The sequence below is a fragment of the Pelophylax lessonae genome, assembly GCF_965119305.1.
Source record: "Pelophylax lessonae genome assembly, chromosome: 8".
Lineage (NCBI taxonomy): Eukaryota > Metazoa > Chordata > Amphibia > Anura > Ranidae > Pelophylax > Pelophylax lessonae.
The window spans coordinates 75,736,237-75,751,041 of NC_138775.1; positions in this window are offsets into that span (position 1 = coordinate 75,736,237).

The window sequence follows — 14,805 nt, forward strand, 5'->3', positions numbered from 1 at the left end:
TATAATGCATGTGCTTCCACTGTGGAGGCTCTCAAAAGTCAGAGTTAGGACTACAGAAAATACTGGGATGTCTTTTCAGGGCTCTGTAGCTTATGCATGTATTTGCCAATGTGTGAAAATTAAACCCCTGTTTTTAATGCATACTGTTAGACAGGACAATTTGGTTAGTTAGCAGGCTGGGAATTTTTTTGGTTTTGTTTAACCACTTGCAGACCTCCGAAAGTACATATACTGCGGTGGTCAGCCCCGGCCAGGCAAAGTGACGTACCGGTACGTCACTAGCCTGTCACTCGCTTGTGAGCCAATAGCGAGCGAGTGCGCGCCTGCCCCAGCTCGTTCCCTAACAAGTCAGTGCGTGTGACCGGCGGACCCGATGTCCGCCGGTCATTCGCGATCGTTCGCCATGAAGGGAGAAAGGCAGGCGGCTAATGTAAAGCCGCCTGTCATTCTCCCCTGTGTAAAAATGGAGATCACACAGTTCTACTATGTAGGACCGTTGATCTCTGTTCTTACACCAGTAGCCATGTCCAATCACAGTTAGAAACACGCCCCTAGGACACACTTAACCCCTCCCTCTCCAATACAGTTAACTCCTTCACTGCCAGTGTCATTTTTACAGTAACAGTGCATATGTATAGCACTGATTACTGCAGTAATGTCACTGGTAACCCCAAAAGTGTCAAAAATATCAGTCAAGGGTCCGATCTGTCCGCCGCAATGTCGCAGTTCCGCAAAAGAAATCGCAGATCGCCGCCATTACTCGTTAAAAAAAAACAACAGAAATTACAAAAACCTTTCCCTTTGTTAGTAAACGCGATAACTTTTGCGCAAACCAATCAAAATACGCTTTCTGTGATTTTTTTACCAAACATATGTAGCATAAAACAAATTGGCCGAAAATGTTAAAAAATTGTGATTTTTACAATTTTTTTGGGGAATTTCATATAAAAAATGTGAAAAATATTGTTATTTTTGCAAATTTGACGCTCTTTTTCTGTTTATAGTGCATGATCAAAAAATCGCACAGGTGATCAAATACCACCAAAAGAAAGCTCTGTTTGTGGTAAAAAAAGGATGTAAAATTTGTTTAGGTACAGCATTTCATGACTGTGCAATTGTCCGTTAAAGTCACGCAGTGCCGAATCGCAAAAAAGACCCTGGTCAGGAAGGGGGTAAAATCTTCCGGGGCTTAAGTGGTTAACATGGCACACCCCAAGATCATAAGGATTGTACATATGTTGATCAAGGCTGTCCAGCCTTTGATAAAGCCTGATTGTGCAGGATGAATCAAAGATGGTAAAATATTAGTCAGACAGGTGACTACAATCTTAACCTCCCTTGCGGTCGGATTATGTCAGCATTTCTGTGCTAAAAGCGGTACATCGTTTTGCATGGAAATATGTTTTATATTTTAGGCCTGTAATTCTTAGGAATAACTCACTTAAATCTGTCCAAACAAGAGTCTAGTAGATATCCCGGGTATGATAAAGTTTGAAACACGAAATCATAAATTATAATGTAATAATAATAAATGTAATCAAATTCTTCATTGTTTTCGAAGTGGAGATATTTCATTATGAGGGAGAATCTGTACTCGGGGGCGCTGCCTGATCCGTATCGCAGTCAATAGAGCACCAAGTCCACACATCGCTGAGCTCAGTCGGAGAATCGTCGCTGTTATCACTTTTAGTACCTGATGACGAATTTTCCCACAAATCGCTATCGCTCAGATGTTCAAATGATTATGATACACTGTCGCTGTTTTCCAGTTTATCCAAAAGCATTTTTGAGCTAAAAGAACGCTTTTTGGATGCCATGTATGTTATCGATTTTCCAGGCACAAAGTACCGCAAAAAGTACAGGCAGGGCACTGGAAAGCCTCTAGGCGAAGTGGCATGATACAAAGTTGTAATTTTACCAGATTACACTGTATCATGTAATTTTTTTTTTTATCTCCCGCCGGTTCCACCCCCCTGTGACGCGGCACTCGCAGGGAAGGGAACCGGAAGAAGGTGCCAGCATCGGCCGAGCACAGAGCGAGAGGACAGTGGGAGGAAGGCTGCATGAAGGCTGGGGAGGACAGCAGGGGATCACAGGGAAGGTGAGTATCATTCTGGGGTAATCCCGAGTGTGGCTCGGGGTTACTGCTTTTGGTACTGAAAATTACCCCGAGCCACACTCGGGAATACCGCTAAGAAGGTTAAAGATAATTTTTACATTTAGGGTTTAACAAAGAAATAAGCTAATAACTTAATAAACGCTTGATAACCAGTTGGCAGAAAAGAGCCACCTGCCCCGATCCCGCTGTAAACTGCTGCAAAGGTTGGTTAAACTGTGTCCTTAAAGAGTGTGAAGAATTCCACAGAAAATCCATTGGGCCGGGGAGCTTTATTGTTTGGTTAGTGTTGAATGACTTTAAAAAAGATGAAATGGGCATATTTAGGAGCTCGAGATGGGAAAGCATGATGTTAGGGAGTTGAGCCTTTCTGGAAAAGCATGAGTGCAGAAGAGATCAATTGGATCATGGGCATATAGCAAGATATAGAAACGCTCCATAACCTTATTGATTTATTTAGGTGTTGATTGCATAGACCCCTTGTGATTTTGGAGACAAGCAATGTAAGTGGGCTGATAGAGGCCTTTACATAATCTGGACAGATGTTTACTAGCTTTATTCCCAAATGTATGCATTAGTAGACAAACATGGGAATGTTTTTACAAATTCCAGCTGTTTAGCCCAATGATCAAATTGACTTTTGGCTTCATGCCATCTAGATCTATTTTGGGGGGTATTATGAGATAAGAGAGCATCACCCCAAAACACATTCTGCTGTGTCTCCTGAGTATGATCATACCCCATGTGTGAGACTTTTTGGATGTCTAGCTGCGTACAAAACCCCGAAAACCAATCACTGTCTTCAGGTTTTCTAATGGCTTAAATTGTTGATTTCACTTCTCACTACCTATCACAATTTCAGAGGCCATGAAATGCCAAGATAGCACAAAACCCCTCCAAATGACCCTTATTTCAGGAAAGTAGACACCCTAAGGTATTTGCTGAGAGGCATTTTGAGTCCATGGAATATTTTATATTTTGCCACAAGTTTTGGGAAATTAAAAATTATTATTTTTTTTTTTTTTACACAAAGTTGTCATTTAAATGATATATTGCTCACGCATGCAATAGGTATATGTGAAATTACTCCCCAAAATACATTCTGCTGCTTCTCCTGAGTACAGAGATACTATATGTGTTAGACTTTTTGACAGTCTAGCCGTCTCTACCTATCACAGTTTCGGAGGCCATAAAATGCCAAGATAGCACACAAACCCCCAAATGACCCCTTTTCAGAAAGTAGACACCCTGAGCTATTTGCTGAGAGGCATGTTGAGTCCATAAAATATTAAATATTTTGACACAAGTTTTGGAAAATTTACATCTTTTTTTTTTTTTTACACAAAGTTGTTATTTAAATGATATATTGCTCAAACATGCCATGGGTATGTGTGAAATGACACCCCAAAATACATTCTGCTGCTTCTCCTGAGTACAGAGATACTACATGTGTGAGACTTTTTGACAGTCTAGCAATGTACAGGACCCCAAAAACCAATCGCTGTCTTCAGGCTTTCTAAGGGTGTAAATTGTTGATTTCACTCGTCACTACCTATCACAGTTTCGGAGGCCTCACTACATATCACAGTTTCAAAATTAGGCCCAATTTGGACATTTTAATTTAGGGGTATACTCTCTTTTGTTGCCAGTGGTTTAGACATTTTTGGCTGTGTGTTGAGTTATTTTGAGGGGACAGCAAATTTGCACTGTTATACAAGCTGTACACTCACTACTTTACTGTAGCAAAGTGTAATTTCTTCAGTGTTGTCACATGAAAAGATATTATAAAATACTTTGTATTTACAAAAATGTGAGGGGTGTACTCACTTTTTTGAGATACTGGAGATACTGGGCAGTAATAACAACACCAATATTAATATAGTGGATAGTGCATTAGTGACTTTGTAGTCAGGTGCATCATATAAAATATAAGGATATAGGAAAATAAGGATTACATTCAAGATTGGAAGCACATATAACACAGATTTGTGCACTTAAGGGGTATTAAGAAATAGTAGTAGGATAAATCAATAATAACAAACTTCTAATGAATTAGGGACATGCACAGTAAGCGCCAGGTTCTTATTTATAATAACAAATGTTTGTAAATGATTTTATAATTAAGTTTGGATTCATTGTATGTGAGTGGGCTGGTTTCCCACTATAAAGATGGCGTGATTGTGTTTAGCGTCCTACCGCTCCGCGAGGACGTCGAATGACGAAACTAGTCAGGTGGGGCCAGGGCACTGGACACTACTGCGCATGTCAAACTTGTGTTTGTGACTTTGGGATTTACAGCCGGAGGCAAGAAGGATGCATTGTAACAAAAGCATTCTTAATCTGTAGTTTCAGGTGGACACTTTTATAATGTGGGTAATACAATTGTTTTTAAATAAACGGATATGTTTCTTATGGAATTACACTATGTGGATTCTCCCCTTCACTTTTAAAACCATAAACCTTCTTACATCCCTATGAGAGCCTGATTGTGGAGACAGGATTGCCAACTAGTGGAATTAAGAGCCAGCCCGCTGGATAATTTATAAAAAGGCACATGAGCTGGCTTATCATTTTACCAGCCACTCCATCTGGTGAGCTAGTTTGGGGTAATCCGTGGAGGAATTACACAGGGTGATCACACAGAATTGTTGAAGATTTTGTATATGCACTTTTTATGCACTTTTTTGCACTTTTTTATACTTTTTAATTCTATCTGAAATTTACTTTGGACTTTTCAATTATGGGACATTTGTCATGATTTGAATTTTTTTTTATATTTTTTGGATCAATTTAACACTTTTTTTTTTTGTTTTATAGCCTATATTGTTCATGTACGATATGAATTTATAAGTATTAATCATTTGAATTATTGTTGGTAACATTCACTTGGTTGCACTCATTTATCACATTTCTGTATGAAATGAATCAATTGTTTCAGTCGCACTAGTATACACTAAGAGAGTATCTCTCATTAATTAAGGGAATGTAGGCCTGCACTGATTTATTTTTCATTTACTGTTATGTAGGGATGCACCTTGGCAGCGGTCATAAATAAAAAAAAAAACCCTCCAACAATTGTTTACAACCAACGACAACCTCAGTGCCAGTCCTTTTTCCTTTTTAAAATACTCAACATGCCTCTCAGCAAATAGCTCAGGGTGTCTACTTTCTGAAAAGGGGTAATTTGGGGGGGAGGGGGGGTTTGTGCTGTCTTGGCATTTCACGAAATCTGAAACTTTGATAGGTAGTGAGGAGTGAAATCAACAATTTATGCCCTTAGAAAGCCTGAAGGTGGTGATTGATTTTCAGATTTTCGGTGTCCTATACACATCTACACTGCCAAAAAGTCTCATGTATGTGTTATCCCCATACTCAGGAGAAGCAGCAGAATGTTTTTTGGAGTGTCATTTAACATATAGCCAGGCATGTTTGAGCAATATATCATTTAAGTGACAACTTTGTGTAAAAAAAAAAAAAAAAAAAAAAACATTTTTGTCTATTTCCCAAAACTTGTGGCAAAATATAAAATATTCCATGAACTGAACATGCCACTTAGAAAATAGCCTGGAGTGTCTACTTTCCAAAAAGGGGTCATTTGGGAATGTTTGAACTGTCCGTTTATGCCCAATATTAGAAGCTTATGCCACATATTACCCACTCTTCTAACCACTTGAAGACCAAGACTTTTTTGACACTTTTTGTTTACATTAAAAAAAATTAGAAAATTACTTTGAACCCCCAAAACATATATATTTTTTAAAGCAGAGGCCCTACAGAATAAAATTGTGGGCTTTGCTATTTTTTTTCTCACAGTATTTGCTCAGAGATTTCCCGAACGCAATTTTTTTGGAAAAAAAACACTTTTTTTTAAAACTTAATGCACAAATACATGATATATTGCCCAATTGTTTGGTAAAATGTAAAATATGTTCTTATGCAGAGTACATAGGTACCAAACATTACATGCTCTTAAATTACACACGCCCTTGCAGCAAACTACGTACATTTTAAAAAGCCTTTAAAACCTTTACAGGTTACCACTTTAGATTTACAGAAGAGGTCTACTGCAAGAATTACTGCCCTTGATCTGTCATTCGCAGCCATACCTCACATGCATGCTGCAATTGCTGTTTACATATGACACCAGAACGATGCTTGCATTCACATTTGCGTGCAAACACGTGGGGCAGGGGTGGTTGAATTTTTTTTTTATTATTAATATTTATTTTGCTTTTTATTTTATTTTGACACCTTCCCTTTCATTTTTTGTTATTTCTTTTTTTTTATCATTTTTATTGTTATCACAGCGAATTTAAATATCCCCTATGAAAGCAATGAGTAGTGACAGGTACTCTTTTTAAAACAAAATGGGGTCTATTAGACTCTACTTCTCTTCTCTGCCCTTAATGCTTCTGACCACACCAAGATTGGTGTGATAAGATGCTTTCCCAGTTTCCCAATGGCTCTGTTTATATCTGAGGAAACCGAAGTCATGAAATGCTCGTAGCTTCCAGTATTTTAGGCCATAGAGATGATTGGAGCCATTCTGGTCTCCAATCAGCTCTATGGTCAGCTGACGGATCCACCGGCTGCAGTCTCGGGTTACCTGGTGAGACAGGAGAGCCAGAGAAAACCGTGGAAGGCTGCGGGAGGGGAGAGAGTCCCCTCCCACTGCTTGTAAAAGCAGTGTAGCTGCTAATTATCCACTAAAATTGCTTTTACATGAAAGCCAACCGCTGGCTGTAAAAAACGATACCAAGATGATGCCTAAATATGCAGGCATCATCCTGGTATAACCACTCAAATTCCAGCGACATACCAGTACATTGCTGGTTCTTGTTGGGCATTTATTGTAAGGTTCTTTTTTTTCCTGCAGCCTGTGGGCTGAACGAAAAAAGAGAACCTAACAGATACCTCCATTCACATCATTCGATTTGGATGAAGAATCTCTGCCAGAAAGTGTGTGGAATGCACACCATTAGACCTCCCAACATCCCCTCACTTCTAATGATGGGCATACATGCAATGTTCTTTTTTTTCGTTCAGCCCACGGGCCGAACTAGAAAAAACTGGACATAGCAGATTCCTCCATTCACATCGATTGACGTGGATGAAGAAATCTCTGCCAAGAAAAGTGCAATATTGTTTTTACGTAAATTCTGAGAGCAAACGCTGTTGCTGTCAGAATAAAGAAATCAGTGCTGCAGCTGATGGGTGTACCTGCAAAGCATACAATGGTTAACAATAAAACACAGTAACAATAAAACATTACAGTATAGCAGTATATTATAAAGTACAGTAAAAAAGTAAGAACAGAAAACTAATTAAATACAACAACTATTTTTGGCTTTTTAATTTTTACATTTTTTTTTATTTTTTTTTGTATGTAATCTTTTTTACACTTTTTTTGTAACTGTAAACAACTTTAAACTTTCCAGGCTAGGGTCTCTCAAAATCTAACATCTTTCGAGACCCTGTGTGAAAGTGTGCCCTAGACTGTGTCATGCTGTACCCTATGCTAATACTCTACTAGTGTGTAATAGTGATGGAAACAGTCCCTGATGCAGAGAGCAGGTTGGCCAGGACAGGAGGGACAAAAATAGTGGGTGTGATGCCTATATCCTCGTTTTCTACAGACACATCTTCTTTGTGGTGCTCTTTGGGTAGGGGTACCAAGAAGGACATCTGGAAAATGCCTCTCATGCAGCTGGCTTGTGAATTTGGGCCACAGCACCTTCTGGATACAGAAGGGCTATGATGATCTCTTCCTGGAATTTTAGGAAGGTTCCACTTCTTCCCGACGCTTTGTATAGCACATTAGCGTTCAGCAGAGCCAATTGAAATAAGTATTAAGATACTTTTCTGTACCAGCATCTGACCTTAAGGGCAATTAAGTACTGAGCCATCATCTGGTCATTGAAGTCCACCCCTCCCATGTTAAGGTTGTATTCGTGGACACAGAGGGGCTTCTCAACAACACCAGTAACCATTGCAATTTGGACTGTCGTATCTGCATGAATGGAGGACCGAACAAAAACATTCTGTGTGTCCCTCCACTTCACTGCAAGCAATTTATTACACTTTAAGCAGGCTCTCTCTCCCCATCTCAGTCGGGAATCTAAAAGCCGTTGGGGGAAGCCCTGGTGATTAGGTCGCACAGTGCCACATGCGCCAATTGCAAATTCAGAAAGGTGACTAAAAAGTGGCACGCTTGTGTAATAATTGTCCATGAATAAATGGTACGCCTTTCTGAATAAGGGTGACACTAAGTACCAAACAATCTTGCAGTCTGTGCAGTTGGGGGGCTCCTCATTGCTATCTTTTCACTTCTAAATCCGTAAACTACATGTATAGCCTATTGCCCTGTCACAGAGCTAATACATCTTGACCCCATATCTGGTATGCTTGCTGGGGAGAAACTGTTTGAAAGCAAGGCGGCCAAAAAAATTAATCAGTGACTCATCAATGCAGACCGCTTGTTGCGGTGTATACAAGGCTGCACACTTTTGGTTGAAGTGATTTATGAGGGGCAGAATTTTGTGAAGCCGGTCATATCCTGGGTCACCCCGAGGACGACAGAGTTTGTTGTCACTAAATTGCATGAACTTCAAGATTTGCTCGTATCTACTCCTGCCCATGGGAGCAGAGAACACCGGCATATGATGAATTGGTTCAGAGGACCAACATGACTGCAACTCACTCTTTTTAGTAATGCCCATGAGGAGGGATAGGCCCAGAAAGGTTTTACATTTGGAAACAGTGATACATTTTTATGCAAATTCTCTGGGAAGAGTTAAATTTGGGTTTGGGGCGATTCATTGATCAGCATTCAAATTTATTCGGTCCACAATAGATCTGTACAGATCTTCCATGAAAAACAGCTCATAAAAGCCAAGGGGAGTAAAATCGGCTGTTTCCACCTGAATTCCGGGTTGGTCAGTGAATGGGGAAAGTACGGGTGCTGCAGAAGTGGTGGGCTCCCAATGAGGATTTGCAAGCACATCAGAAGGGGCACTATGGGCTCTATGGGCCTGTCTTAGAATTATTGGTGGCTGTGGGACACTACTTGTGCTAGCCACCACACCAGCTTCAACTGCACTTATGGGACTTGCCACATCACCAAATGTTACTGCAGTGCTGGTTTGACTACGACCAGGATGTACTAGGCCGCTGGTGCTTGCCAGTTCACCAGAAGGTTGAGCAGCACTAATAATGACACTGCATACGAGAACCCTGCGATTGTTGCACCTCAGCAACAGAAGAACGGGTCGGGCACTCCTGACCTTAGCAGGGACCACTACTCCGTCATCAGAGCTATCTGTCAAGGTGCTGCTGCTCTGTACAGGTTTGAATACTGAGCCTGACTCTGACAGTGAGGCTTACCCATCGCTTTCATCTGTCATGCTCAGCATCGTGTAGGCCTCTTCACTAGTGTACCTCTGTTTGGGCATTTTGGCCAATAAATTTATAGGTACCTAGTGTGACTCACAGGTAAAAAACACCTGGTTGTCAAGGACTGTTTGAACCGCTACCAAAAATTGTAACTGCTAGTGCTCTCTGCTAAGGCTGCGGTTTAGTGTGCTGTGTATTGGAAGTGACAGTAATCTGCTGATACTGCACTTCTTGGGGGGATGGACAGAGGGACAAAACACAGGTGCTGGCAGGTGTCTGGGCTGATCCTGCTAATGCTGCATTTTGGGAACAGTGTACTAAACTATTGGCGATGCTAGTATAGTTCTGATCTGATCAAAGATTTTGATCTGTTCAGACACTATACTAGTAATGGAGGTGTTTAGTGTGTGTGTGTCACTGTTAATCAAAGGGTTAAAATCTATTACTAAATATGCGGCAGGAAATCTGATGCTGTCCTGGATTGATGCTGACTAACGTTAATGCTAACTGATGTCACCTGGGACACTAATACAGTGATCAGAAAAAAGATCTGTACACTATAATAGTGACACTGTGAAAGGACAATGAAGGGGTTAACTGGGGGTGATCAGGGGGTAAGTCTTTATTAGGGGATATATGGTGGGTATCCTAATCTTTTCTGGGACTTCCGCTAACTACCACTGCCTCTCACACTAACTGAAGTCACAAGTGACACTAATACAGTGATCAGTAAAGTATCTGTATACTGTATATAGAGACACTGTGACAGGGAGTAATAGGGTTGTGTGCACTATGTGCCTATGTGTACTCTCTTCTCTCACGCTGGAACCGAAAAGGGCTCCAGGAGAGAAGATTGCATCATTTCCTGTGCCTGTGTTTACATTATACAGGCACAGGACATGCTGAAATTGGTCAGACCAATCACCAGGTGGCTTGAACCTAATGACTGATCAGTTCTAAACCGAATCAGCACATCACAGAGAAGGCGACGTTCGCAAAGCCGAGGCACCTTGCTGCAGTAAAACTGGTTAATGGGGGAACAAAATGTGTTTTGCATTCCGAGTAATTATATGCATATTATGTGGATAAGAGTGGGAAAGATGTGCAAGGGGGAATTGAGAAGGCTAGATGGCCTAATTGAGCTAGACGGAGACCCCTCTAAGATAATTCAAGAAATTTAAAAATGGATCAAGTAACAACATAACCAATACAAAAAGCATAACGTACAGTAACGGTAGAAATTTCACTTTTTTTTCACAATGCAGTCCCCTAGAGCAACCAAAGCATGCCTCTAATGGTAATGGTCCTGGGAGGGTCTCAAGAAGTTGAGGCAAAGTGTAAGGGTATCAGCCCTACATATAGGGGCACGTACTGGATTCCAAAGGGCAAAGGTGACCATGTGGCAAAAACAAAGTAAGGCTTCTTTCACACGGCCGCTCCGGATTTCTTCTACGTTCTGGTGCTTTTTTTTTTTTTTTTTCACGGAGCGGATGACATTTGTGTCATCCGCTCCGTGTGTCCGCATATCATCCCATCCGTTTGCGGATGATATGCGGACCTAATGTAAGTCTATGGCATTGCGGATGTCAGCGGATGACACCGCTGACATCTGATTTTCCTTCCTTTCCGTTTTTTGAACGGATGAAAAAATAGGGTTCTGTTCCGTTCCAAAAAACGGAACAGAACTGAAAGGAGGCAAATCGGATGTCAGCGGATGGTATTCCGCTGACATCCGCAGTGCCATTGACTTACATTATGTCCGCAAATCATCCGCAAAAAAATAGGATGATTTGCGGACAAGCGGAGCGGCGGTGTGAAAGGACCCTAAGACATAGGGCAAACAGCTTGCACAGATGCAAACAAACATTTGGCATTGGAAATAGAATGAGGATGGTTAAATGTTCATCGCCAGAGTTAGCAAAATTTGGAATGGGTATTGGAGGAGGAGAACCTGGGACGTTTAGGAGGATCCTTCCTCGGACTCCTTTGATCCAGACGGTGAGAAGAAGTAGATTCCTTTAAAGTGGAGTTGCCATGTGCATCCAGGTTTAACATTTGTAGAAAGGCTTCAGCTTCAAAAGGGTCTTGAAAAGAGAGTTGTTTGCCATTAGGGGAGCGGGGACATAAAGTGGCTGGGTATGCCAAAGTGAACTTGACTTTTTGTGGAACAGAATAGAGCATATGCTTTGAAACATTTTACAGTTGTGTGACATCTCTAGGGAAACATTTGCAAAATGTTTACCCCATCAATTGTAAGAATGTTTGGTGAAACTTTAATTAAGGTACTAATTATTAGAGCATCTGGAATACGCGTGGCACAGAGGTCAATCATGGAGGCGACTTTGCAGGACTCAGAAAGGCCAATTATGAGCAAATTGTTGTGTGAGATCTAGTTTCCAAATATTTCAGTTTCTGCAGTAAATACTGCTGTGTTTTATCATGATGTTGTATAGTAGCTTGGGTTTGATGAAGCTCATCTTCCATCGTTGAAATTCTTATTTCAGTCTCATTCAAATGCATTGAATGTTTCCCCATCTCCATCTTGAGCTGTTTAATGCTGTACAGCTTTTTCCACTACCATAGTAATAATAGTGGAAGAGAGGAGAGTTGCCACAGCCTAAGCAATTTTGTCATGAGCTATGTCCTCACTTACTGCTGGCTGCCCGAGAGTCACTGTGGCTGAGATTCATGGCTGTTGCACCCCCCATGTTGAGGTCTGGGGCCACTTCAGGGACACTTGGCTGCTATATATACTGTATATTATAAAATGGAGGCTTTCTGAAAAAAAAAATGTTTTTACATTTGTCATGTTGAGTGTCATGTTGTAAAAGCAAAACTGACAATAATAAAGAATTTCTTACCTATTACTCATTCCTAATGATTTTTTTTAATATTAATTATAAGCATACCCATCAATGATACTTTATGTTGTATTAACCATGATAGAAAGAATGTCTTTTTGGCTGCACCTGTGACATTACGATAATGGGGAATCAATATTTCTCTCAGTATCGTAAAGGGTTATTGTTCTGTTTGACTTTTTCTGAGCTTGGCACCATGAAAAGGCCACAAACGAGTTCTCCGATTGCTGCTCTGGTTGCTGAGCAACTGATGCTTGGAGCATAATTGATTGAAGCAGCTTGATTGCAGTGCAGAAATAAGTTGTGCTATACATAAAATTTCCTGCCATTAGCGTGTTTTGGAAAGACTGTAAAAAAAGAAAAAAAAAAGAAAAAGAAATGCACTTTTCAGCACTGTTCATGTGTTTTAGGGTTCTTGTAAAGCAGAAATCAATTGCGGAGACAGGGCACTTTAAAACAGCATTGATGTGCAGCAGCCTTTAACCGTTCTGGATTTACACACAAAATCACAAGTGCTAAATTAACCTGTCACTGTTGCAGACTTTAGCTTTATCTCTAGCCTACAGTGGACAAAGAATTTATTAAAAAGTATGTTTGTAAGGAAGTATCTAAAGGCACCAGGAATCAACGCACAGCCCACAGGGGGCTTTGAACAGAAAAACAGCTTGGTAGACATAGCCCTTCCATCTTCTCTTGCTGCATAATCCATGGCTGCCAAATGTCCCACTTCCTACAAGGCAGTCTTCCAATTTTGCAATTAAAAATGTCTCCATCAACCAGTGATAACTTGGGTCCATTACATTAGATTCCACCTTGAAAAGTGACCTGTGCCTAGTTATCCTTTGTAGTCAATGATCAGCAGTCCAGGCAAATGAAGACAATATAAGGGCTGTCCACTGACAGCCTAAGGTTCCCTAAAACTTCTTTCTTGGAAGGATATGCTGACTGCTTATATTTCTCGATATGCTCTCTTTGGATTTTCCCTCACTTCTAAATGTATCTGACATCCATTAAATACCAAGAAAGTAAGGGTGAATCTCTTTAACTGGAATGCTAACAGTAGTACAAACTCTAAACAATGTGTAGCACCCACCTAGATAGGTGCTAGGGTTAGGTGAATAGATATTAGGTACGTTTAGTTTTGGCTCACTGTATATAGTGGAGCTGTAGTTTGTTGTTAGGAAAATTTAGTTCTGGCTCACTGTAACCAGTGGGGCTATGTTTATTGCTTTGGTCTGTTTTATGTTTCAGTGGCTGTAGGATTGACTACTTTCCTCTGGCTGGTCCAGGAATGTTCTGGCAGTTAGTGGACAGGAAGGGTCTAATCAGCAACTGAAAATTCATACAGCCCTGGCCAATCCCTGGGAAGAGTTGTCCAGATGATGACTGGGAGTCTGTATAAATACTCTGAGACTGAGATCAGCCAGCCTGGCCTTTTTCCCTGAAGATGTCAAAGCCTAGGGGTTCTGCCATGTGCCTGTGGGTTCTGTCATGTGGGCGACCTGGAGGCCTGCTTTGCTGAAAGTTGCTAAAAGGATCTAGTCTGGTATCACAGGGTGGAAGTGTCACGAGGATATTGGAAGCAGGTAACCTATTTTCCAAGAACATTTGTGAGTACAGGCTTTATGATTCTAGAGACTCTGTGCTGAGGCCAGCCCTCGTATGCTAGAGTCAGCATGTGTAAATGGAACATTGTGTCCTGTGCCCTGAAGAGCTGAGTTTTTTAATTCCTTGTGAAAGGACTTTGCTTGAACTGTCAAGAATAAGGAAGATAAATCTCCTCAAGTCGTTATTTTAAAGTCCATGCCACTCTTTACTTCTACAAGGGCTTGGCTCATAGTTCTGCAAGAGAAATTTCAGTGTCCTAAAATCGATGTTGAGGGTTACTGGAGTGCCATTACCCACTACCTATCTACAATAAAGCATCAGAAAAAGCATACCCCTATACTTGGTTAATTAGCCTTAAAAGTGCTTGAACTGTGTGTTTTCTGCAAGAAAACTATTGGAGAAAAAGGATCCAGGCAATTTACCCAGCACCTCCTAAGGGGGTTAGTGCTACAAATCTCTACCTCTGTCCTACTGTAGCCAAAAAACTTTTTGCGTAAAAATAGTGTTACAAGCAATGTTGACAATGAGGAGGCAATAGAGTGCCTAGTACACACCAGCGGGTTGAATGAAAAAAAAAAATGACAGCTCCAGTCTGAGCCACTGTACAAATAATCCGTTGTTAGTACATCGATCTTCCCCACCGGGCTGTTGTGTTCTGAAAGGGGGATGCCCCCCCCATCAGGACACTCCGGTCAGCGATCTTACCCATTGGCTGAGAGCACTGATCGGAAGCCTGTCAGCTGCTGGTTTGCCAGCATGCTCGTCCAATAGAAGATGGCTTCTGTTGGACCAGCTGCCATACACACAGGCCAAATGTCCACTGATTTT